The sequence below is a fragment of the Canis lupus genome, chromosome 7 (genome assembly GCF_011100685.1).
Source record: "Canis lupus familiaris isolate Mischka breed German Shepherd chromosome 7, alternate assembly UU_Cfam_GSD_1.0, whole genome shotgun sequence".
NCBI lineage: Eukaryota > Metazoa > Chordata > Mammalia > Carnivora > Canidae > Canis > Canis lupus.
Genome location: NC_049228.1, coordinates 4,477,141 through 4,500,794, shown reverse-complemented (window position 1 = coordinate 4,500,794; position 23,654 = coordinate 4,477,141). Strand labels below are relative to the sequence as shown.

The window sequence follows — 23,654 nt, the reverse complement described above, 5'->3', positions numbered from 1 at the left end:
AAATATGAATGTTATCAACATTGATCCTCTAAAAGTTTAGATTATTGAAGTTGGAAGGTAGAAGGTGAAAAATAAGCTGATAGGAAAGCTAGGGCCATCAGCATCCTCACCTTACAAGAGAGGGAATGAGGGGATCCCTGGGTGGTGCAGCGGTTTAGCGCCTGCCTTTGGCCCAGGGCACAATCCTGGAGACCCGGGATCTAATCCCACGTCGGGCTCCCGGTGCATGGAGCCTGCTTCTCCCTCTGCCTATGTCTCTGCCTCTCTCTCTCTCTCTCTCTCTGTGTGTGACTATCATAAAAAAAAAAAAAAAAAGACAGGGAATGAAAAGACAACATCTCTAGTTGCTGGCATTCATCAAGGGTGTTAATGTGAGATGAAAGCAAGGGAGGGTCACTTTGACTCTACTGAGCAGAGAGGAGATCATTACAATTATATGGGAAGGCTAACAATGAGTTTAGTTTGGGCAGAACTAAAAATAACCCAAAGAAACAAACCCCCAAAACAAACAGGCTCAAGGCTATTTCTAAGAATAATACCCAAAAGCATGTTGCAGAACAGGTCTGTAACTCGTGGTGCTGTCCACTGAAGATTAGAAGAGATTGCTGCTGCTGCCCAACCAATTGGACTTTGTTCTAGGAACTCCATCACGCATCCCTGGCGAACCACTACCACTATCACCGCCGCCATCTGACACCCACTGCCATCCACACACCCACACAGATGGAAATTCCAGAGGAGCCTGTTTCTCTCCCTTCATGTTGGTCACAGGAAATCGGTGCATCTGGTTGGGAGAAACTAGGTCACATGATTCTGTCATAGATGCAAGGGAAATGGGACTTGGAATTGGGCTCTTCTTTTTCTTTTGGAAAGGAAAGAGTCACAACATAAGTTTTCCCCCAAATATGATATTTGAAAGGTCATTAGAGGTAATGGCAGATGCTTACCACCCTGATGGAACAATACGTAAAAGCATAAGTATATTGTTCAAAGTAGAAACAAGGATAATTTAAAGGGAGATGAAACTTGCTGCATTATATTTATTTATCTCTTTTTCTTACAACCTGAATCCAATTCATTAGGAGATTCTGTTGGTTCTGCTTTCAAAATACATACAGAAAACGACTTAATTTCTCTATGGCTTACATCTTCATCCCAGCTCCTACAGTCTTTGCCCTAAATTACTAAAATAGCTTCCCAGCTTCCCCCTGCTTCATTCTTTGTCCCTTTACAAAATATTCGAACTCAGCAGCCAGAGGGGTCCTTTCAAGATGTAAGGAAGATCCTGTGATGTCTCTGCTCACAATCACGCAAAGAATGCCCAGATGACCCAGAGTAAAAGTCTAAGGCCTTCTAAAAGCCTTATGGGTCCTCCATGATGTGCTGCTCTCCCCCATCCTACTGTGAGCTCATCCTCTTGTGCTCCTGCCCTTGCTCACTCTTCTTGCCACTGCAGTCTCCCATCATTCACCAAATGTGAGTGGCAAGCTCCTGAGCACCTGCATTGGCTCTTAACACTGATGGGTTCCTCCACCCAGAGAGCACTCTTCCCCAGGTGTGCATGTGGCCTATGCTCTCATGTCTTGAAGACTCACCTACGCTGCCAGTCTCACCCTTTCTGATTTACCACTTCACCTTTTTTTTTTTTCTGTAGCTCTGATGACCTTCTCTATATATCATTGACATATATATATATCAATGACATATATATATCATTGACACAAGCAGGATGTTCCTCTTCTGTCTCAAGAAAGGCAGTAATTTTGTCTCTTTTATCAGTTGATGTCGCCAAGCACTTAGAAATCTCCCTAGAAAGGAAAACAATAAGCAATCACTGAGTGAATGAATGGATAGATGAGTGAATAACTGATTAAGAACTTTCTAGGGAAGAGTTAGAGGAGTTATTTTACCTAAAATCTTGTCTATCAGAGCAGAAAGCCAAAAGATAGATCTTAAAGTTGATGAATCAAGCATATATTATTTAGAATTATGGTGGTAACTATCAGAATTGCTAAAAGCAAAAACATAAAAGTGGTTGTGTCTGCGGAACAGGGCTGGAGAAAGGAAGATGTGGGGCAGAACCCACAGGGTTCTGCCACAGGGCTTTTCACATGCAATCTTTCTGAACTCCTTGATTTTTAAAAATCTTGTGCATGTAAAATTTTGTCAAAAAACTTAGGTTTTCATATAATCAATTAACAAGGAAATATAAGGTCTACAAAAATCCTAAATACATAATAAAAAAATTATTACATTTTCCTTATCAGTAAAGGGCAGAATTTTTAATGAGGAGTTGGTATGGGCTGAATGTTTGTGTCTCCCCCCCACCCAAATTCATGTGTTGAAGCCCAGTACCTAATGTGATGGTATTTGGAGGAGGTGGTCTTTGAGGGGGATAATTAGATTTGGATGAGGTCATGGGGGTATAGCTTTCATGATGGGATTATACCTTTTTAAGGGCACGAAGAACCTAGAGTTCTCTCTTGCCAGCCAGGAGAGGATCTAACAAGGAGTTGGCGGTCTGTAACCTGGAAGACAGGTCTCTAGAACCTGACCATGCTGGCCCCCTGATATGACTTCCAGCCTCCAGAACTGTGAGAAATAAGTTTCTGTTGCACCCAGTCTATGGTACTTTGTTATAGCAACCTCAACCGACTGAAACAGATATAATAAATATAACATAATACTATATAATAAAAATAAAATTAAATATAAATATATAATATAATAATAAACACAATAAAAACAAGGAAATAATTTCAACATTCTTTTGGACAAACTAAATTTTTTAGGTTCATTAAGACAATTTCAAGCAAAGAATGAATATACATGTGTCTACTCTTAGCTCTGTCAAAGCCTAACATCACCCTCATTTTTAGGTTCCTATTCTGATTTGCCTGATGTGAGTCCCCAGTATGGGTATAGATGATTCATGAACTAAGAGGTTTGCAACTAAAATATTGACAGATGACTCTACACGTTCTTAATAGCAAAGGTAATAGCCCACGTGCTACTCTGAAAGGAATTTTATAAATTAGAAGTAGAATAATACTGCATTTCGCTAGGCAAACTATAGTTCAGAATTGCGTTTCTACATATGTTTATGTAATAAGAAATATCAGTCAAATCCTAAGAACAGCTTTTTCTTTTCCCCCCCTGGAGACTCAAAAATATGTATAGAATATATAACATGTATGTACGTGGGAGAGCAGGAGGTGAAAATTACTCTATAAAGATGTTATATATTCTCGTACATAACAGAAACTCAATTAATGACTCTAATCATCTAATTGCTGGGTGCCAAATTCATTCTTTGCATAATAATAGGAGCTAATCTCAGTTGTTTCCACTGCAATTTGCAGCCCTACCTCCAATCTGTTATGTATAAGGCCATCTCGATAAGAAATGTGTGCTATCCTCAGCATACCGTATAAATTGCTCTTCTAATGACTTTTAAAAACATTTCTTTTACCTGGTTATAATCTACCACTTGGTGAGGACAGTGGCCATCAGTTGACCGACTTGGAGAACAAGGAAACCACATCACTCTTCAATCTGTCTCACTCACCAAATTAATGAGCTGTATTACCACCTGCCTCAGGGGAGAGTGTGTGATCAATCCTCCCAGTTCTGGTAATGCTGTCATGGTGATGAATGGCTGAGAGACAGATTTTAGAGAAAGAAACCTAGTTTGGTTAAAAAGGAAAAAGAACGTAACCTATTTTAATAAGAGCAAAATTAGTACTAGCACCCTACACCATTTTGACCCATGTCACCCTCAAAAATATGAAAGGAAAAGCCTTGCCAACTTAACCCATTCTACTTGTTTACTGTCCTTCCTAATGAGTGATTTGGAGAGACGGCCTTGGTTTTAAGCTAGCTGTCAACTGTAGAATTTACAGGAACAGAGAAAGTAGTTAGGAGGCACAGTGGACCTGGGGACCCTCTAGTGAATTCTCAGTGGAAACATATTACCGAGACCCTCGGGAATTATAGTTTTTGACTCCAGATTTTACTAAATTTGGATTAAGGACCAATATTTAGTTAGAGATATGAGAAAGCATTTAATTTCTTTTTGTGGGACCCTAAGTGCTTCATAACCGTCTTAATGGGGGCACCTGGGTGGCTCAGTGGTTGAGCATCTGCCTTTGGCTCAAGTTGTGATCCCGGGGTCCTGGGATTGAGTCTCACATCGGGCTCCCTCTCTGCCTGTGTCTCTGCCTCTCTCTCTGTGTCTCTCATGAATAAATAAATAAAATCTTTAAAAAAGAAAAAACCCTCTTAATAGTCACCTTAACATAAAAAGTTTTGTAAGAACTTCAATTGCATTTTTGTTGCTTACAAAATACAAACTTTATTAATTTAAGTATTTTTAAAAATTTTTTATTTATTTATGATAGTCACAGAGAGAGAGAGAGAGAGAGAGAGGCAGAGACACAGGCAGAGGGAGAAGCAGGCTCCATGCACCGGGAGCCCGACGTGGGATTCGATCCCAGGTCTCCAGGATCGCGCCCTGGGCCAAAGGCAGGCGCTAAACCGCTGCGCCACCCAGGGTTCCCAAATTTAAGTATTTTTATTGAGATAGATATAAGGACTCCACAGACAAAGAGCCTAGAACTGTTTTTCTAAGTGTATCTCACTTTCACAGGAACACGCCACCAAAACTGATCAGGTTTATAGGAACTTGCACATGTTGTGCAAAGAGGAATTCAGAGAGAGCTATGAAATTAAAAAGAGCTATCAGAACGTACTATAAAATTTAACTAGACATAGGTAAAGCTCCAATTTAATAACTACCCTTCACTGTAAATTGGGCATTCCTCAAAAAACACTACACTTGTTAAACGAGTTGTGGAAAATCACATACCACTGGAATTTGCAGAGCACCATTTCTCAGAGTTTTAAAACAAAAGTAAACATAGAATCATTTGTATTTATGTTCCAAAATTCTATCCAGCATTGATATCGATGGAGAATGTTGAAGGTTTTTATAATGATTATTTTAAAAACCATGCTCCATTTTGGTTCCTTAAAAAAAGAAAACTAAATCTCCTTTTATTTTTTGGAGACTTCTGTAACAAACTAAACTATGGTTGAGTAATAGCGCAAGATTTCAAATACGCTCTAGTTATTGTCTAAGGTGTCATATTAGTTTGCTAGGGCTCTCATTACAAAATACCACAGGCTAGGTGGATTAAACAATCGGAATTTGTTTTCTCACAGCTCTGGAGGCTGAAAGTTCAAGATCAAGATGTCAGAAGGGTTGGTTCCCTGTGAGATCTCTCCTCAGCTTATGGATGACTTCCCTCTTGTTCCCTCTTCACATGATCTTTTTTCCGTGCACACACAACCCTAGCATCACATTTTCATGTACAAATATCCTCTTCCCTAAGACACTCATTAGATTGGATTAAGTCCCCTCCATCTTCATTTTAACTTAATCACCTCTCTAAAGACCCTATTTCTAGAGTTACATTCAGAAATACTAGAGGTTAGGACTTCAGCATATGCATTTGGGGAGAGTCACAATTCGGACCAAAAGAAATGCCAAGTCTGCTCGGTATTTCAAAATTTATGTAATAGTTCTACAAATAGACTTCTCGGTGTCCACCCCACGCCCTCCACAAACTATATCTCCCCACTACCTACTCATGTCACCCAAATTGAAAAGAGTACCAATTGCCCTTCGAAGTTGTATAGGTAAGACGATTATAAACATTCTAAATGGTTAGCAGTTAGAATTGCCTATGTAAATGAGCATGTTTAATTTATCCTCAGATTTACAAAATAGATAACCCACCAGCTCGTTGGTGAAGGAGGAACCACTTTTCCACCTGATGGATGCATGGGGGAAAGCATAAAGATGTAGGAATGTCGAACTAACATACTGGGGACGCATATGGGGAGCAAAGGGGACATGTAATGAAGGCTGCTTATTACTTCGCCCCTTAGATATTGGTGGCCTCAGTAGGTGGCCGTCTTCCATTCACTGTAGTGTTTTCCACAAATCACTTCAATAAAGAAGACTTATGGAAAAGGAGGTTGTTTTCTTTCTTCCAAACTGGAGAAGGATGGCTATTTTATTTTATTTTATTTATTCATTAGAGACAGAGAGAGAGAAAGAGAGAGAAAGAGAGAGAGAGAGAGAGAGGCAGAGACACAGGCAGAGGGAGAAGCAGGCTCCACGCAGGGAGCCCAATGAGGGACTCGATCCCAGGACCCCGGGATCACAACCTGAGCCAAAGGCAGACGCTCAACCACTGAGCCATCCAGGCATCCAGGATGGCTATTTTTATTGGTGGGAATCCTTAGTCATAAGATCAAAATTTTGTAATGCTGGGTTCCAAGTTCACCTTGAACAACTAGTATAAATTCTGCTTATTCCAGTTCTTTTGTAATTATATTTACATATTTCTCTTCCTCCTCCTTCCTCTCCTCCACCTTCTCTTCTCCCCTCCCCCTTCCGCTCCTCCGAATGCTCCTCCTCCTCCTCCTTCTTCTTCCCCTTCCCTCTTTTGCCATTTTCTTGATTATTCAGTCATTCAAAGTCTAATTAGGGAAGAGTGGAAGAAAGAGGAGAGAATGTTTTAAAAATGTAAGTTTCGTTTCCCCAGGGCTTTTCTCTAACTCCAAATCTGTTCCACTTAAAAAAACAAACAAACAAAAACAAAAAACAACAACAACAAAAAACATAATAAATTTGGGAATCACGCAGGATTTTAAAATATTTAAAACACTGTTTTGATGCCCCCTTGGCATGCATTGGCAATGACATAGTAGTTCTGGCTGTGATGTAAAATATATGATAATTCTTTAAATGAACACTTAAACATTTTCTAGTATTAAATTTTTATCACTTTACTCTGGTATTTGGAGTCTCTCTATTTAAAGTACTAGCAGTGTCACTCGGTTTAAAAAAAGAAAAAGAAAAAAATAACTAGTAGAACTTTCCTGAGTGTTTATCCTGTGGGATAAGATTGTTCTAAAGTTAAAATCCTCCTTCCTTGTTGCCCAGCACATCCAGTGAAATCTCCCTTAAAGGTGAAGTGACTAATCTTTCACCCTTGAAGGGTAATGATCATGTTAGCGAATGCTGAGTCTGCCTTCCAGTTCCTTAGCCACAAATGTCATCTTGCTACTCTGTCTAAAGCTATTGCTCTGACAGCTTCAAATTGTCAAGTATATGGCACATGAAGTATCTTGAATTATTGATTAATCTGCATAATTTGGGGAAGGTGAAAATGGGAACGTGGTCGAATTGATAGTTGCTCTAATTCTTTCTTTGGGGATACGGTATTTTTTACACGTGTTGCACAGAAGAAAGATCTTATAACTAAATAGTTCATTTTGTAGAAAGTATATTTGTGTAGGAAGATACAAAGGATACTTAGAAGGGAAGTCTTGTATCATTCATCAGTATGTGCCCTTAGGGACTTGGTACTTTCCAGTGAGCTTGTGATAAATACTGTTTGAATAACTAGAGGAGTTGAGATGGAAACAAAGCAAATTCAGGTATATTAAAATTCAGACCATCAAGAGCACTAACTCTCAGCTCTAATGCTGCAATTCACTGGTATGCAGAGATCTCCAAACTTTCTCAGTTCACGTATCAGTCTTTTTTTTTTTTTTTTTAACAAACCCCATGGCAAAACAAACAAACACAAAAAAACCCCCAGCAGTTGAGTTCACCAAGTAATTCACTTGGAAGACATGCCCTAACAACTTAGTATTTATGTCCTAACAACTTAGTAGCCATTTGAAAAAAGAATAGGTACCATTTGAAAGAATAAATACTATTTTTATTTCATTCTTGAACAATCACAATTGCTTACCAATAAGGTGTGTTTGTCTGTTGGGCAGTGCATGGCTTCTTAAGCCCCAGCATCAGATTAGACACCCCCACATCATTTTTGGTTCTACATTGATTTTCTCACGCTACCTGCTTTCTAATCTCAGGAATCTTCCAAAACTTAGTTGCTCAAAGATATGCCGTCATGCAAAAGAATGCAGCTCTATTTGATGTCCAAACAGTGAACCACCTAGAGTTAGTAGTTCCTAAGATGTGTGACAAATGTTTCAAGTATTGCTATGATTCACTTGAATATTTAAAATATCCCTAAATATTCCTAATTAGTTATTGTGATGAACACAGTTTGAGCAAATAATGTGTTTCCAACAATAGTTAGAATACTGAGGATATCAAGCATTTTCTTAAAAATAAGAGTGTATCCAAAGTTATCTTAATAATACTATTACTTGCTCATGGACTTTCTCCTGTGATGAGAGGGAAGCAATGAATATAACAGCTAGGGTGTGGGAACTGTACCTAGCCAACAACCTACTTAATCTGGGCCCCTGCACCTGACAACGACTGTTGCAGATGTGTCATTAATACACTTAGTAATTAAACTTAAGGCAATGGTTTAGATTATAGGCAACATTTATTTCTATACCTAGATATAATATCACTCCCTACCCCCAGCCCCCAGGATCACATTCACACAGGCAAACACTATCTCCAGAAGGAAAAAAAAAAAAGTGCTGGTGTAAATCAGTGGTTTGGAACTTTTTCTGTGAATTAGAATCACCAAGGAGCATATTAAAAATGAAGCTTTCTAGAATCCCTAGGCCTACTCTTTAAAATTCTATAATATGGAGGTAGGGCAATGATATTTTTAAAAAGCTCTCCATGTGATTTTAGTAAAGGCCATTTTGAGAAACACGTAGAGGGTACGGCTTGAGTAGCATGATGAAACAAATAATGAGACTCTTATTTTTTTTTATGTCTTATTAATGTGCTGTTTGAGTCTGTGTGTGTGCACATGAAAGGTTCACATACATCCTGCCAACACCTAAAGATGATACTAGTCTAATACCGGTCTCACAGACACTTAGCGTGATAGTGGTGGAGTTTATAGTGGTTCAGGATCATATTATTGTGAATTCTTTATAGATCTTATTCTTTATTTCCCTCAGAGTACATAACTTTGTATTCCTTAACCCTTTATATCCTCCAAGGGTACTTAATATGGGGCTTTAGCCATAGTAGGAACTCAATAAATATCAATTATTTGTGGTTCTTTTTTTTTTTTTTTAAAGGTCTTATTTATTTATTCATGAGAGACACACAGAGAGAGAGGCAGAGACACAGACAGGAAGAAGCAGTCTCCCTGAAGGGAGCCCGATGTGGGACTCAATCCCAGGACCCTGGGATCATGCCCTGAGCTGAAGGCAGGTGCTCAACCACTGAGCCTTTACTCATGGTTTTTATTTTTTATTTTTTTATTTTTTTATTTTTATTTTTTTTTTTTTACTCATGGTTTTTAATCTAGGCTGAACATTAATATCACTTAGAGAAGTTCTTAAAATATTAATTATCCAAGACTCCTCAAACTAAGTGAAGTAGAATTTGTGCAGATGAGGCCTAGTACAGCCAGAGTTGAGAACCACTGAGTTGTGTGTTTCTTTGCACCTCTGCTATTACCAAATGTATGCATTTCACATCCATCTGATTGGGCTTATGAGTATGTGTGTGTGTGGGGGTGTGCATATGTGTATGCGTGTGTGTGCACACACGTGTTTTTATGGGATTCTTTTCCAAGATAATACAATCATAAAATATATATAAAAGAGTAGCTTTTTCTTCACAAGGATTTGTTTACTCCCATGTTTTCTGGGCACTTATTATTCTTTCTCAATTCCTTTATTGGAGATGTGGAGATTATAACCAGTATCACTGCCCTCTACCTGCTTTCACCTGGGAGAGTTTTTTGTAACATTTAAGAGTTTGCTTGGCAACTCTATTCCATTCTTTCATACTCTTTCCTGCAAATAAGCTACTCAGCCACTTGGTGGTGATAAGTACTTTATTTATGATGGTTAATTACCACTGTGCTTTTTGAGATCTAGTCAAAATTAGTTTCCCATTATTTTCAAATTTTTAAAATTGTTTAAACAATGAAAATAGCAAATATTGAATTGTACGGCAAACAATTCCAAATAGAACTTGCAAAGAAATAAGAAAAGCTTGATTCAGTGACTTCCTCATAATCCCTGCATATAATTTAGTTGTAATTTAGATCTCGTGCTCAGATTTTGATCAAAATATTCTGGTTTTTTTAAAACAAAGACTCACTGCTTACACCATTGTTTTCTAGTTCATTGATTCTAAGATATCATTAGCGATGGGATGCATTCCAACTCCTAGAGGTTAAATGTTAAAAAAAAAAAAAAGGTAAGAGGGACGCTTGGGTGGCTTAGTGGTTGAGCGTCTGCTATTGGCTCAGTCATGATCCCAGGGTCCTGGGATTGAATCCTGCATAGGGCTCCCTGCAGGGAGCCTGCTTCTCCCTCTGTTTGTGTCTCTGCCTCTCTCTCTGTGTCTTTGAAAGAAGGAAGGAAGGAAGGAAGGAAGGAAGGAAGGAAGGAAGGAAGGAAAGAAGGAAGGAAGGAAGGAAAGAGAATCTTTTAAAAAAAGTGAGAAACAATGAAATGCTGTTTGCAGAATCCACTGGAGTCCTAATGCATGCAAGACATTTAATAAATAAGTCTGGGAAAGGAAAGAAGAAAGGAAGAAAGCATGTGAGGAAGAAGATTGAGGAGGGGAGGGGTAAGAAGAGAGAGGAAGAAAAGCAAGAAAACAGGCTGCAGAGAATAGTCACATGCCCTTCCCAAAGCACTGGCATAATTCTGAGGCTTTCTGGGTAGAAAATTTTTCCAATTTTCCTTTTCACGGATAGAGATTTTATTTATTATATCAATAGTAATCCTTTCCTCAGTTCATAAAAATGAAGCCACCGAGTAGACATCTTTGTAACCCGGGCCTGTAAGCTCCTGGGTGCTCTTCTCCAGATGGAAGGAAGGAAAAACAGATGTGGCTACCTTTGGACCTCAGTGCTCCCCCTTGATGGCTCCTTTATATCCTTTAGCTGCCATTTAAATGTCATTTCCTCTGACAAGCATTCCTGGACTCTCCAATCTAAAGGTTGTCCCTTCCTGTTATCCCTGCCTAGAGTGTCTTATCCTTTGTTCTCTTCAGACTGTCTCTTCATCCGCACAAGGCACTCATCAAGTAGCCTTAAGGTGTAACTTCCTTCTAAAAGCATATGTACTTTATTTTATTTTATTTTATTTTATTTTATTTTATTTTATTTTATTTTATTTAGCATATGTACTTTAACAAAGATATCAAAGATCAAAAAACATTTAAGAACCAAGGAATGGAAGCCTACTTCCTAATCACAAGACTCGGTTTAAAAATAAACACAGAGATATGCACTAATGCTTCATGCTCTTAAAACCACAAAACTAAAAATGTATGGTTAATCCCCGATGGTAACTGAGAACAAAGCTCTGTACCGAGGGCAGTAAGAGTGAAACAAGGACAGACTTGACTTACTTCCACATTTTCCTGGAGCTGGACTGCTAAAGAGCTACTATGGAAGCTTATTTGTGATTTATGTAAACTAGGAGGTAAGCTTATGTGATTCCAACCCATCTTCTTGTTTTGGGGCAACTTATGCATAAACTGGGCCAGAGAGGTGAGCTAAATTCCATTCTAAAATTTGGCTAGAGAGGGGTATTTGAGAATCTATTCTATAAGGTTAGGAATTCCTTCTTACGGCGAATTGGAGGCTGTATCTTTTTTAAGTTTGTCGTGTTTTACTGTAGGACACTTACTACTCTGTCTTTACTAGAGAAGAAGAACAAGACTGTTGAGACAGGAGTTTCATTCCCCCTTTGCTATCTTTGGGTGAGAGAAGAGGAAAACCTGAAAGTGTTTTGTTGTAGTTGGCACCTTCTTTCCCTCCCTCAGCCGCACCATCTTCGTCTTTGCATCACATCATACCCTATCATCCGAGGTAGAACCCAGGGGTGGGGGCCTGGGGATATTCAATCCCAAAGCTGCTGGTCCCAGAACCTGTTCATGAGCTGCTGCCTCATCACAGGTGTGAAAATCCCTTAATATGGCAGCTGAGGGTTGCCTGGGTGGCTCAGTGGTTGAGTGGCGGCCTTTGGCTCAGGCTGTGATCCCGGGATCCAGGATAGAGTCCCACATTAGGCTCCCTGCATGGAGCCTGCTTCTCCCTCTGTCTGTGTCTCCGCCTCTCTCTCGCTCTCTTTCTGTGTCTCTCATAAATAAATAAAATCTTAAAAAAAAATATATGGCAGCTGATTATCTCCATATGTGTTAAGAAACAGATGGGGGGGTTTGTTTTGATTTTTTTTGTTTTGATTTTTGTATAGTTTACATACACAGAACTTTAAAGGATTATGAAATAGGGAAATACATAGAATATCCATAAAAGGAATTAAAACATTAGATTCTGAAAATGATAAAAGTAGATTCTAGCTTTTAGGGGCTAAACAATCAAAGTTTCAGATGATATTGATTGTTCTGACTTAACATACTCTACATATTTATTATTTATTTATTTATTTCTAAAAAGATTTTATTTATTTATTCATGAGAGACACAAAGGCATAGGCAGAGGGATAAGCAACCTCTTTGAAGGGAGCCTGATGTGGGACTGGATCCCAGGCTCCGGGATCATGTCCTGAGCCGAAGGCAGGACCTTAACCACTGAGACACCCCTCTCTTTACATATTTAGATTTTAGGACAGTGCAATAGCCTAAAATATCACTAGCTAGGTATTAGAAATAAAAGCTTGGATATGTAGTACTACAGAAATGTATCTTAAAAAAATTATGTAGGAAATTCAAACTAATTCTTGACATTAAGTCATTTTCATGTTTTTTTCCAGTCATCTCTAATTTACATTATGCTATTTATACAAACTTCCTATTGTAAAGAGTAAAACATACCTGCCTACTTGAGAGTTATAGGATATAGACCTGATAAAGTATTAAATTCATTTAATTTAGAACATAAAGAAGTCATATTTTATTGTCTTCAGAAAAAAGTGATTATTTTTGTCTTTTTTAAAAAAATTATATTTTATTTATTTATATGAGAGAGAGATAGAGAGAGAGAGAGAGAGAGAGAGAGAGAGAAAGCACAAGCAGGATGAGCAGCAGACAGAGGGAGAGGGAGAAGTAGGCTCTCTGCTATGTGAGGCTCAATCCCAGAACCCTGGGACCATGACCTAAGCTAAAGGCAGACGCTTAACTGGCTGAGCCACCCAGGTGTCCCCATTTTTATCTTTCGGTTTGAGCAAGGAAAGAACAACGAAAAATAACAGAATCTTAAATAGTTGCGTACTTTGGTTGCCCAAACTATACATTGTATGTGTGTATTTATATACTTTAAAATTATTTTTTGAAGTTATCTACATACATAAAACCTTTAAGTAAATTTTAAATGTACATGCAACTTTAAAATAAGATTTTAAAATAACTTTAAACATAATTAACTTATATACAAAAATAATAATAATGTATTTATATATAAATAAGTTAAAAATAATTTAAAAGTTCTATGGATTAAATGAACCTATTTGAGACATAACAATAAATAACACTGATGAGGGGCACCTGGGTGGCTCAGTTGGTCAAGTGTCTGACTCTTGATTTTGGCTCGGGTCATGATCTGGGGGTCCTTCAATTAAGCCTCAAGTTGGGCTCTATGCTCATCGCGCAGTCAGCTTGGGATTCTCTCCCTCTCCTTCTGCCCCTCCCCCAGTATGTGCTTTCTCTCTTCCTCTTTTTCGTAAGGAAATAAGTAAGTAAGTAAACAAATAAATAAGGAAATAAATAAATAACACTGATGAGCCAATATAACAATATTGTCCTATTAGAACTGTTTGCAGATTCCATGGGTGACAGTACAGTTTGTTGTCTCCCACTTTTTTTTTAACTTTTTTTTTTTTAATTTTTATTTATTTATGATAGTCAGAGAGAGAGAGAGGGGCAGAGACACAGGCAGAGGGAGAAGCAGGCTCCATGCACCGGAAGCCCGACATGGGATTCGATCCTGGGTCTCCAGGATCGCGCCCCGGGCCAAAGGCAGGCGCTAAACCGCTGCGCCACCCAGGGATCCCTCCCACTCTTTCAAAGAATGGATTATTACATAAGCCCACAAATATTGATTGACTTGTCTTCATCAGTACTTGCATGGTTTATGAATTTAAAGGTTCTTGCCCTGACTTTGAGAACAGGTACTTCAAGTTTTTAAGCATATCTCTGATTTTTGCCCCAACGTTCTCAAGCTTTGGAAATGATCCAGTTTTATTCCACAAAGTGTTGTGTTAGGTACTCCTTCTACATAATGCTAACTTTTAGATGGAAAAGCTGATATGACAGAGTGATTAAAGAAATAGCATGTCTCCATAATTTGAATTTTACCCAATAGTGAATTCAGAAGCAGAATTATGGAAGATATTGAAGCTGTTTAAGATTAACGAGGCTTATGGTCATAAAGACAATAAAAGCCGGCTTTGAGTATATCTTTGAGTTTGATGTGGCAAGTTTCCAAATCTGGTTTTACTCACATCCTGTATTTCCAAATAGATTGAACATTAACAGTGCAATTGAACTGCTTAAGAAATAATTACTGACGTATTTTAAAGTACACTTAGGACATTAAATAGGACAGTTGAAGAAATACATGAAGAGATGTATGTTTTAAGCAATAAATGCTGAAGTACGAGCAAAGAGGATGAGCAAAAAGCAAAGAGTATGAACACAACAGTGAATGCAACGTTTCACCTCCTGTGTTGACACTTCTGGGATGTGCTTCTGGATTCTAGCCCTGAGAGTACTCTCTCAACCATGCGGAAATACTAAAAGTAAACAAAAATACTTATTATTTGCCATTTTTTTCCTATTTAGGAAATAGAAAATTGCTCCAACTGTTCAGACTTGAATGGTTGCATCCCAAGATTAAGCGAAGAGCACAAAAGAGGACTTGATGAATCAGAAGATACAGAAGGAGGCAGAAATTCGGTAGACCTCTTCCAGACCTTACAAATACCCTTTGTGAAATCACAGGGTATTTGTAACACCCCTTTCTCAGGGTAGATGCACCCACATAAAATATTCCAGAGAAACCTGTACTTCTAAAAATTGTCTTTGGGATTTGATTACGGTATCACCGCGACTCTCCGTGAACATAAGAATTGAGAGGAGCTTGTGAATGCTCTGTGAAAATGCTACCATTGTTGAGGAGAGTGTGTCCTGTGGAATGCCCTGACCATTTGGCTCCACATCAAGTGTAGAGTGTACAAGTGTGAAAAGGGAAGTGATTTTTAAATATATTTCCTTCATTGTTTTGACTCTTGGCCCATTGCATATTGGCCTTTTGGCTTTTATATTCAAGAGACAAAAAGCATAAATTCAACTGAGTTCTGGTAGCCAAAGAAAATTACATTATAAACGTCAACTGCCAGTTGTACTATTTCTTTCCTATTTTGCAACCAATATAACATATTAAATTTCCCTCCATTAGGAGTATACATTTTAAAAGCTGTATATAGTGTATTGAAATGTTTCCCCAGTCTTGTAACTACTACAGAGTTAGCCAGGAAAAAGCTGCCATCAGGAGGCCACAATTTTTAACTATGAACTGTATTCTCAAAATACCATAACTAGATTCTAGGTATATAACAGAGTTGCCTTTCTGTGATTTTGAAATCTAGGGATTTGATATGAGAATAAAATTAAGGCTGATTTTATTGTTTTCATAGGAAGCTCATCTACACGATCCATTACAAATTAAATGCAAGGGGCCATAAAAGTGAAAAAGTAGCTTTCTAATATTTTTCATGACTGTCTCAAAGAAAGAAAAAGATTTATTTTCTGACACTGGACAGTGACTACAGCCAGGACTAGAGAAAAGTGATCTCCCTTGGGTTGTCTGCAGTCTGCACTTTGACTTCCTCCTCTTGGCCCAATTTAGTCCAGACATTTCAACAGCTTGACTAAGCCTCATCACCATTTAGCTGCCAAATTCGGTGGCTGCCAATATCACTAGTAGCTTTTTAAGTACACCTGTTGCCAGCACTATGTTTGTGAGTCAAGAAGACTAGACATTTCTGGTCTTACGCTAGTGGCTAGGATCTTTTTTCAAAAGAAAATTATTTTTAATATTACCTCACTATCCTTCATTTGGGAAAACTTTTTTTTTTTTTTTCTAGCAAGTTTTGCTCCTTATGGAGAAGTTGCATTTACAATGAACACAGTAGATAACATCTGATCTGGTTTAGCCTACGGGTAATCAATCAATATTGGTAATCAATTCTATGTTTAATTTTTATTTTTAATTGTGTGGGGCCAACAAAGTTATATGAATAATAAAATGTGAAACTTAGTGTAAGCTGACAGGCTTTAAGTATAATAATCAAGTATCATTTACAGCAAAGTTAACCTGATGGTTAATGGTATGTATTGTGGGGTAATTAGGATAAACGTACCTCCTATAAAGGACTGTAATTGGTGCATTTCATGGAGCCGAACACCATTTTTGGAGCAAGTTTGGCGGGAGATAATAGAAAAGCAGTTAATGCTAGACTCTGCTGGAAAGATCCCTGAGGCCAGAGGAGCTGCTTTGGCCAGATCTCTCTGTTTTCCATTAGCATTTGCTCCAGGCCAGGGGCCTGGGCTGGGGCCCAAGCCAGGGGCCCCTCGCTTATCTCCACGTAGGCTGCTAAAAAGCCACAATGAGAAAGTGCAGTGGATTCAGTTCTACAGTCTTAACAACCTTTAAAACACTTTGCTACTACATAGCTATAGCTCTGTAGTCTGTTAAGGTGAAGCAAGAGGACACATACAGATGATTTCAATACTTTGGGCACTATATAGCCACTAATAAAATATTTCCTAGATAAAACCCTAGTGGCTATAAGGGTTTCGTGACCTCATTTTGATTTATTTGCTTATGGGTGTTCATAAGGTCTGTAAGTTTTCCCCATAGCAGTGAAACGCCAGGTCTATAGATGAATCTGAAGTTTATTTAAACGGGGATGTTTTATTATCTATCAATCTATGTTTTTTAAAAGGTAGTGCAAAAGATATTAAAATACAAACAAAATCCCCCAAAACCTTTAATCATAGTTCCTGTACCGTACCAGGTCGAAATATCTTCAGCTTGGGAATATCTGGTTATTTTTCCTTCCTGGTGTGCTGTGTAGGACTCGAGTGACGTGGTTCTTATTTGACAGACTGATGTTAATTTGTTGTGATGTGACAGGATGGGGCAGTTCAAATTCCAACTTCACTGGCTTCATCTTGGTCTCCTTTCTTACCTCACATCCAACCCACTGGCAAATCTTCGAAATAGATCTGGAATCTGACCACTCTTATTATCTCCACTGTATGCACAATGGTGTAAGTCATCAATATTTTTTACCGGACCATTAGAACAGTCTTCGAATTGTTCTGGTCTCTTCTCCACAGTGCAGCTCTTTTATCCTCAGTGAGTCTGCTTTGGTGACCCCTTCCACAACTCTCCGTTTCATTCAGAATAAACTCCAAACTTACCAAGGTTCTAATTTGTCCCCTTCCTGCACCCCACCCCCTCTTCTGATCCCATTTGTTAGTGCTCTCCCTTTGTTCATTGGATTTTAGCTACACTTTTCTCCTGTTCATTCCTCAAACATACCAAGCCCACTTCCACTCAGGGTCTTTGCACTTGCTGTTCCTTCTAGGTCGAGTGCTTTACCCCTAGACAGATGCATGGCTCAATTTTTCACTTTCTTCAGGTCTCTGCTCAAATGTCCCAGAGGCCTTCCCAGATAAATATATTTCAAACAGCATGCTCCCTTTGCCGTCTCCTTACCCTACTTTATTTTTGTATGAATCACCATCTGACATAGTACGCATTTCCTGGCTGCTGGTGTTGATAGTTGCCTTTTCTTCCACAGTGTAAGCTCCACGATAACAAGGACTTTGTATCTTGGTAACTATTATATCTTCTTTCCTTAGAACAGTGACTTAACATTTATTATTCCTTATTGAGCCAATGGAATTAACATCCCTTCTTGAGATCTTGACTTAACCTTTCTTTTTGGGCAAAAAATAAACTTTCCAAATCTTAATTCCATAGCTTTACTTTTTTTTTTTTGTAAATTTAGGATATTTCATTTTATTTTATGCTCAAGTGATTATGGGGGGTTGGGAAGTTTGTAATTTATAGGGCAGGCAGGCTGGCGATTCAGGTAAGAATTGCAATCTTAAAAAAAAAAAAGAATTGCAATCTTGAGTGTGAATTCTACGGGGCAGACAGGTAGGCTGGAACCTCAGGCAAATTTCTGCGCTGCGCCTGTGAAGCTCAATTCATCATTTGGCAAACCTGTCTTTGCTCTTAAGGCCTCTAATTGATGAAGTTCACCCTGTCATACGAACTTGTAAAGATTCTGGCATTAGTGCCTCATTGACTTGTGGGCCAGCAATTTTAGCGGGGCTCAGCTGGAGGAATTTTTTTCTGCTCTGCGTGATGTTGGCTGCAAGAGCTGGTTTGATTTACAGGGTCTGGGATGGGTTCACCCACGTGCCTAAAACCTTGGTGGGAGGTCTAGAGGGCCGTGCGATCTCAGGGGCTCTCCATGTGGTCTTCCCAGTAGGGTAGCTGGACTTCTTACAGGGAGGCTCACAGCTCCAAGAGCCCGAGGTGCAAATGCCAGTTCTCTGAAGGCCTCGCCTAGAATCTTTCACAGTATAGTTTCTCCCAAACTCCACCGCTCAAAGTCACCAGAGATCAGCGCAGATACAAGTGGGGAGGGAATGAGGCTCCACCTCCGTGGGAGGAACGTGCAAGAGCTCGCGACCCACAGCACCTGCGAGCGAGCAGACGCGTACCAGTGTCCTCTTGACACCCCCGTGGCTTTAACTTTTGAAGTCTCGGAGCTGTAATCTGTTCATTCTTGGTTCCAACCCCTTGGGTGGGTAAGCCGAGCTAGTGCAAGACCTGGTGGGGGGGGGCAGTAACAGCTACTTAAGGGGTACTTAGGGGCTAGGTTCTTGTCTTGAAGCACCTTGCTTATCTCGTTTAATTCTAACCTGGGTCCTGTCGAGGAGTATTATTACTGCTCTTGTGCTCACCCCGGGGGAGGTGAGTGAACTTGCTGCCACGTCACCGAGTTCATGGGGGGGTGGGGGTAGGGGTGGTACGAAGATTAGGGCGCCGGCCTGCTCGGCTCCGTACCGCCTGCTCCGGGTCATCTGCAGCAACACGTGCCCAGGTGCTCCCGGAGGAGAGTCTCGCGGCTCCGCTGGAGCCCCGGGGTCCCGGGGGGTCTCCGGTGCCTCCCAGTCCCCAGGAGCGGCTCAGTATTGCGGAACGCCCTAACAGCCCTAACAGCCGGCGTCCCCGATGCCAGGCGTGGTTAGCGCAGAGGTAGTTTGAACCACCTGGTAAAAGAGGGTGGAATCGACACGCCGGGATCCGGGGGGCGGGGGGGGTGTGCACCGGGGGAGCTCGCTGCTTGCACGCGGCGGCACGCACATGCCAGCGGAGAGGGCGCAGGCTCCCGGGCAGCGGCCGCCCCGGGCTCGGGGGGAGCCGGGCGGCGGGGCCCGGGCGCGGGAGGAGGAGCCGGCGGCCGCCCCGCCCCGCTCCTCGGGGCTGCCGGGATGTTTACACCGCTGACAGCGGCGGCCGCGGGAGGAGGGGCGGGAGGTGCGGAGGATGGGCCGCCGCTAGGCTCGCCCTCGGGCCGCGCCTCGCCGTGCGCAGGGTGGGGGCCGCGCCGGCAGCGTCCGCGGGGGCGGCGCGGCGGGAGGTGGCGATCGGCTCCCGGCCTCGCAGCCACAGCCCCGGGCCCAGCGGGCCTCTCCGCGGCGCCGCCCGGCCCAGCCGCCCCGGGGCCCCCGGCGGGCAGGAGCGCCGGAAACTTCCAACTTCCCGGTGAGTGGCTGCCGGGGGCTCGGGCGCCCGGGGCCGGGCGGGGCTGCCCGCGGGAGGCGGGCGCGGAGGGCGAGCACGGGAGAGCGCGGGCGGCCTGCGGGATCCCCCGGCGGGGCGGGGCGGGGCGGGGCGGGGCGCGCCGGGCGGGGGCGGGCGCGGGGGCGGGCGCGGGCGGCAGGAGCTCGGTGCCCCGCTCGGGCTTGGCGGCCTCGGGCTGCCGTGGGCGCCGCCGTAACTAAGAAGCTCGGCGGCGGCGGCGGCGGCGGCGGCAACAGGTCTCTGGTTGCAGGACCCGAGGAACTTGGGCGAAGTCCCGCCTCCCGGCCCTCGGCTGCTGCTCATTGGCGGCGCCGGTTATTTATCCGTCGCTGATTGGTTGGGTCCGGCTGTCAGGCTTCGGCGGCGGCCCGACTTCGGAGGAGTGAAGTTCGCCCGGTAGAGTGGGCGGGGGGCGCGGCGCGGCGGACGGAGTAGCCGACGGAGTAGCTGAGGTCGCCTGAGAAGTGCAGGGAGGATGGCCGACCCGGCGGGGAGTGGGGTTTCGTGGGACCCCGCTAGATTTAGCAGATGTGTGTGTGTGCGTGCGTGAGATTGCAAGGCAATAGAGAGCCTTGGTGGTGATGGTGGCAATGCAAAAATAAGTTGAGAATTGAGGCCGAAGCCAGGGAGACCAAGGGGACCCCCATAAAAAGAAAAAAAAAAAAAAAGAGAAGCCCACATTGCCGTAGCACAGTGCCAGGAAGGAACACTACCTACAGGATGCTGCAGTGGGTGCTGGAGAACTCGAGTTGCCTCTTTGCGGTGTCCTGCAGGCCTTGGGAGATGATGTGCCAGACAGGTAAATCGTGGTCTCTCGTGGCTGTACTCCTGGTTACGCATAGGTACTGAAAATAGACTTATTTTACGGGAGGGTATGTCGCATCCTTGGGCAGCCCTGCAGACGGGACTGGAAAGCCTGAAAACATTACAAAACGAAATGATTTTTCCCTGACTACTGATCGTGAGGATGCTGTTGTAAGAATCGAGGGCCCGTAGTTTCTAGAGCGTCGCGTACCTGTTATTAACCAGAACGACTGCTTCTGACTGTTCCTCCCAAGAGTTTGCAGCGTCGAGAAAGTACGCGCACTCCCTGCAGGCACCGGTAGTGTGTCCTGTGAGGTCGCCCTACAGGCTAGAGGACAGAACGCGTGCGTGGTGGTGACTGCGTGCGGGAGCTCGAGCTGCTGCGGGTGTGGCCGGAGGACGGCTCTGCAGAGGGACAGGCGGACAGAGCGCTGGGAGCGGTGGGTGATCGATCAAGCAAGAGGCACCATCAGCGCTTGCTGAATGGACGCCGAGTATTGCGGGCTTTAGTACTTGGCCAAGGCCAGCGCACCGGGAGCAGTTAACGTAGACCCTAAGCAATCGTGTCCCTCCCAGGGGTAGGAATCCTCTGCTGCCCGCGGGGGATCCAGTCCACAGCTTGCTTCATCCCTAAAACCGCAGCATCTCTTCGGCGGGTGCGGGACGAGGCGCTTGCCTGGGTTGGGGGAGAGGTGTGGGCGCTGTGAGACGCTGCCGCGTGGAGGAGTGTGACCCGCACGTTGAGAGGAGGTTCCTCCCCCTCCACACCCCCCCCCACCCCCGAGTGGAGACTGGCGGGAGGTCTGGGCTGGGGAGCGCCGCGGCGACCCGGGGCGACGTGCTGGCCTGCGCCGCTGCTCCCCGCGGCCTCCCCCCCGGAGGCCCCGCCCCCCGCAGCTCCACCCCCGGAGGCCCCGCCCCCCGCAGCTCCGTCCCCCGGAGGCCCCGCCCTCCGCAGCACTGACGGCCCACGCAGCCAATGAGCGGCGAGGACGCCGCGGTCTCCGCTCGGGAGGGCGGGTACTTCCTACCTGGGTCGCGGCCCTGGAGGCGGGACAGAAGGTCCTCCTGGAGGGATGCGGGCTGGCGGACGGGCTCCGGCCTGAGGCCCCGCGACCAGCCGCGTGGGATCCAGGCGAGGAGGCTGCGGTTTCCTCCCACTCCCCCCCCGCCCGTGGCCCCGTCTCTCGTTTCTTCCTGGAGCAACGCCCCGCCGCGTCCGAGGCTGTGCAGCGGCCACGGAAGGTGGTCCGCAAGCCGCACGCCCAGGTGGACCGGTGGCAGGTGTCCTCTGACGTCACGAGGGAACGAAAGCCGCGGAGCGTCACAGTCTGAGCTGTTAGGCTTTCTCCCACAGCTACCTGGGCATCTGGACACGGTTTTAAAGAATCTTTTTATCGACCTGAAAAGAAAAGAGCGTTAACTTTGGGTGCAGGTGTATGTAGCCCGTACTCGCAGCTGCCGTTTGGGGGGGGGGGCGGTTAATGGATGGGGGTCCCACCTGTAGCTCCCTCCGTGCCTCTTCCCACTTAACACACGTTTCCTGGCCGTGCAGTTTGCAGAGCTCCTTTCCCGCCCCGTAACACAGCCCTTATTCCAAGAATTCGAAAAGCACGCCTGGTATGATGGCAGCAGCGCGCAGGTGGAGGAGGGGGGCTTCCGGCCCGGGGAGCAGACCCAGGTCCCAGATGATGAGAATCAGGATTGTCCTTTTGAAGGGCCGGACGCGGAGTTGTAGGCTGGGTAAGTAAGTGTGCAGCCTCACACTCCACCCCTCCGTCCTCCTCGCCCTCGCCGCGGACGCTTCGGGGCCCTCCTTTATCACAAGCACTTGGGTAGCCTCCTCTCCTTCTCTTCTCACCTGTTGCTCTTTTTTTTTTTTTTTTTTTATTTAACTGAAACCTACATTTCTTTTCATTTAAAGATGTGGTCTGAGGTGCCATTAGAGACTTGCACAGAGTTTCTGGAACCAAACTCCTGTTTTAAAAATCTTGTCTCAGGAGTATTCCTAAAGTAGCCCCCTATGGGGTGTCTGCATAGGAGAGAACAGTGATTATTTGAATGGGATTTTGGAAGAGAAGTTGCTTAATTAGATAGGCCGCAAAGTTCCTTTCAGGTTGTTTCCTTTGATTTTTTTTTCTTCTTCTTTTTTTTTTTTTTTTCTTTTTTGTTTTTTAATAAGCTTTGGTATTTTAAAAACAACTTGCTTTGCAGCTGCAGTTGCACAAAGCTGCACTCTGTCCACATTCCTGGTTTCCTTCACTTAAAATATCTGCCCCTCCAGATATTTATGTGCTCTGGTTAGTATATTATATATAAAGCATGGCAGGCAGTACACTTAGCATAATACCTGAGGGTGTCTCGGAAATGACATAGGATTATTGTTTGCTTTGAATTGCTTTATCGATTATTTTATCGAAACACTTCCACAAATATATAGCTAGATGTTTTAAGTGTTTCTTCATACTTTTGAATGTTTCTATTTAATTCCTCCTCCCCTCATTTTTTTTTTTTTAAAGATTGTATTTATTTATTCATGAGAGACACACAGAGAGAGGCAGAGACACAGGCAGAGGGAGAAGCAGGCCCCATGCAGGGAGCCTGACATGGGACTCGACCCTAGGACCAGGACCGGGGTCACAGCCTGGGCTGAAGGCAGACGCTAAAACCACTGAGCTACCCAGGCGTCCCTCCTCCCATTTTTATAGGGAATATGGGCGAATAACATTTGGTTATATAATTGTAATGAGACGTATTTATTTGCAGGATATAATGGCAGTTGAGAATTTTTAAATTATGTGTAAAACTAGTGTATAGCAATTCACTCTTAGAGTTGTAAAAACTTTTAAACTCCTCATCCCTCTTTGGGTGACTAATAGCTTGATTGCCTCTGTATGTTATAGATCTCTATAAAGTATTTTTTCATTCTCATGAAAACACTTAAAAGATTGTATTTCATGGTTTTTAGTGAACAGTGGGAACGAGAAGGGGAGATGATCATGAAGCATT

General features: G+C 43.1%; 1 protein-coding gene and 1 long non-coding RNA gene across 11 annotated transcripts in view; one reads left to right on the top strand and one right to left on the bottom strand.

The window, feature by feature from the left end:
* Nucleotides 1-1,604: 1,604 nt before the first annotated feature.
* LOC119872482 lies at nucleotides 1,605-22,000 on the bottom strand. 3 transcript variants are annotated; one of them, XR_005361830.1, is made up of 5 exons: nucleotides 21,677-22,000; nucleotides 20,857-21,321; nucleotides 20,559-20,757; nucleotides 3,569-3,686; nucleotides 1,605-1,808 (listed from the first exon to the last, which is right to left on the bottom strand). It is a non-coding gene; the product is annotated as an uncharacterized LOC119872482 (long non-coding RNA). The 3 variants fall into 3 exon arrangements; XR_005361831.1 differs by lacking the exon at nucleotides 21,677-22,000 and having other exon boundaries at nucleotides 20,555-20,757; nucleotides 20,857-21,482; XR_005361829.1 differs by lacking the exon at nucleotides 21,677-22,000 and having other exon boundaries at nucleotides 20,857-21,481.
* NEK7 (NIMA related kinase 7) overlaps nucleotides 18,819-23,654 on the top strand; it is a 158,453-nt gene continuing 153,617 nt past the window's right edge. The window contains exons 1-2 of one of the 8 annotated variants that reach the window (XM_038541960.1): nucleotides 21,729-22,082; nucleotides 22,201-22,388. The gene's annotated coding sequence lies outside the window, so the exon portion shown is untranslated. Of the gene's footprint in view, nucleotides 18,838-19,273; nucleotides 19,293-19,689; nucleotides 19,803-20,218; nucleotides 20,238-20,270; nucleotides 20,641-21,066; nucleotides 21,086-21,728; nucleotides 22,389-23,654 lie in introns of those variants that run through there. The other 7 variants (XM_038541971.1, XM_038541968.1, XM_038541958.1 and 4 more) reach the window with 7 other exon arrangements.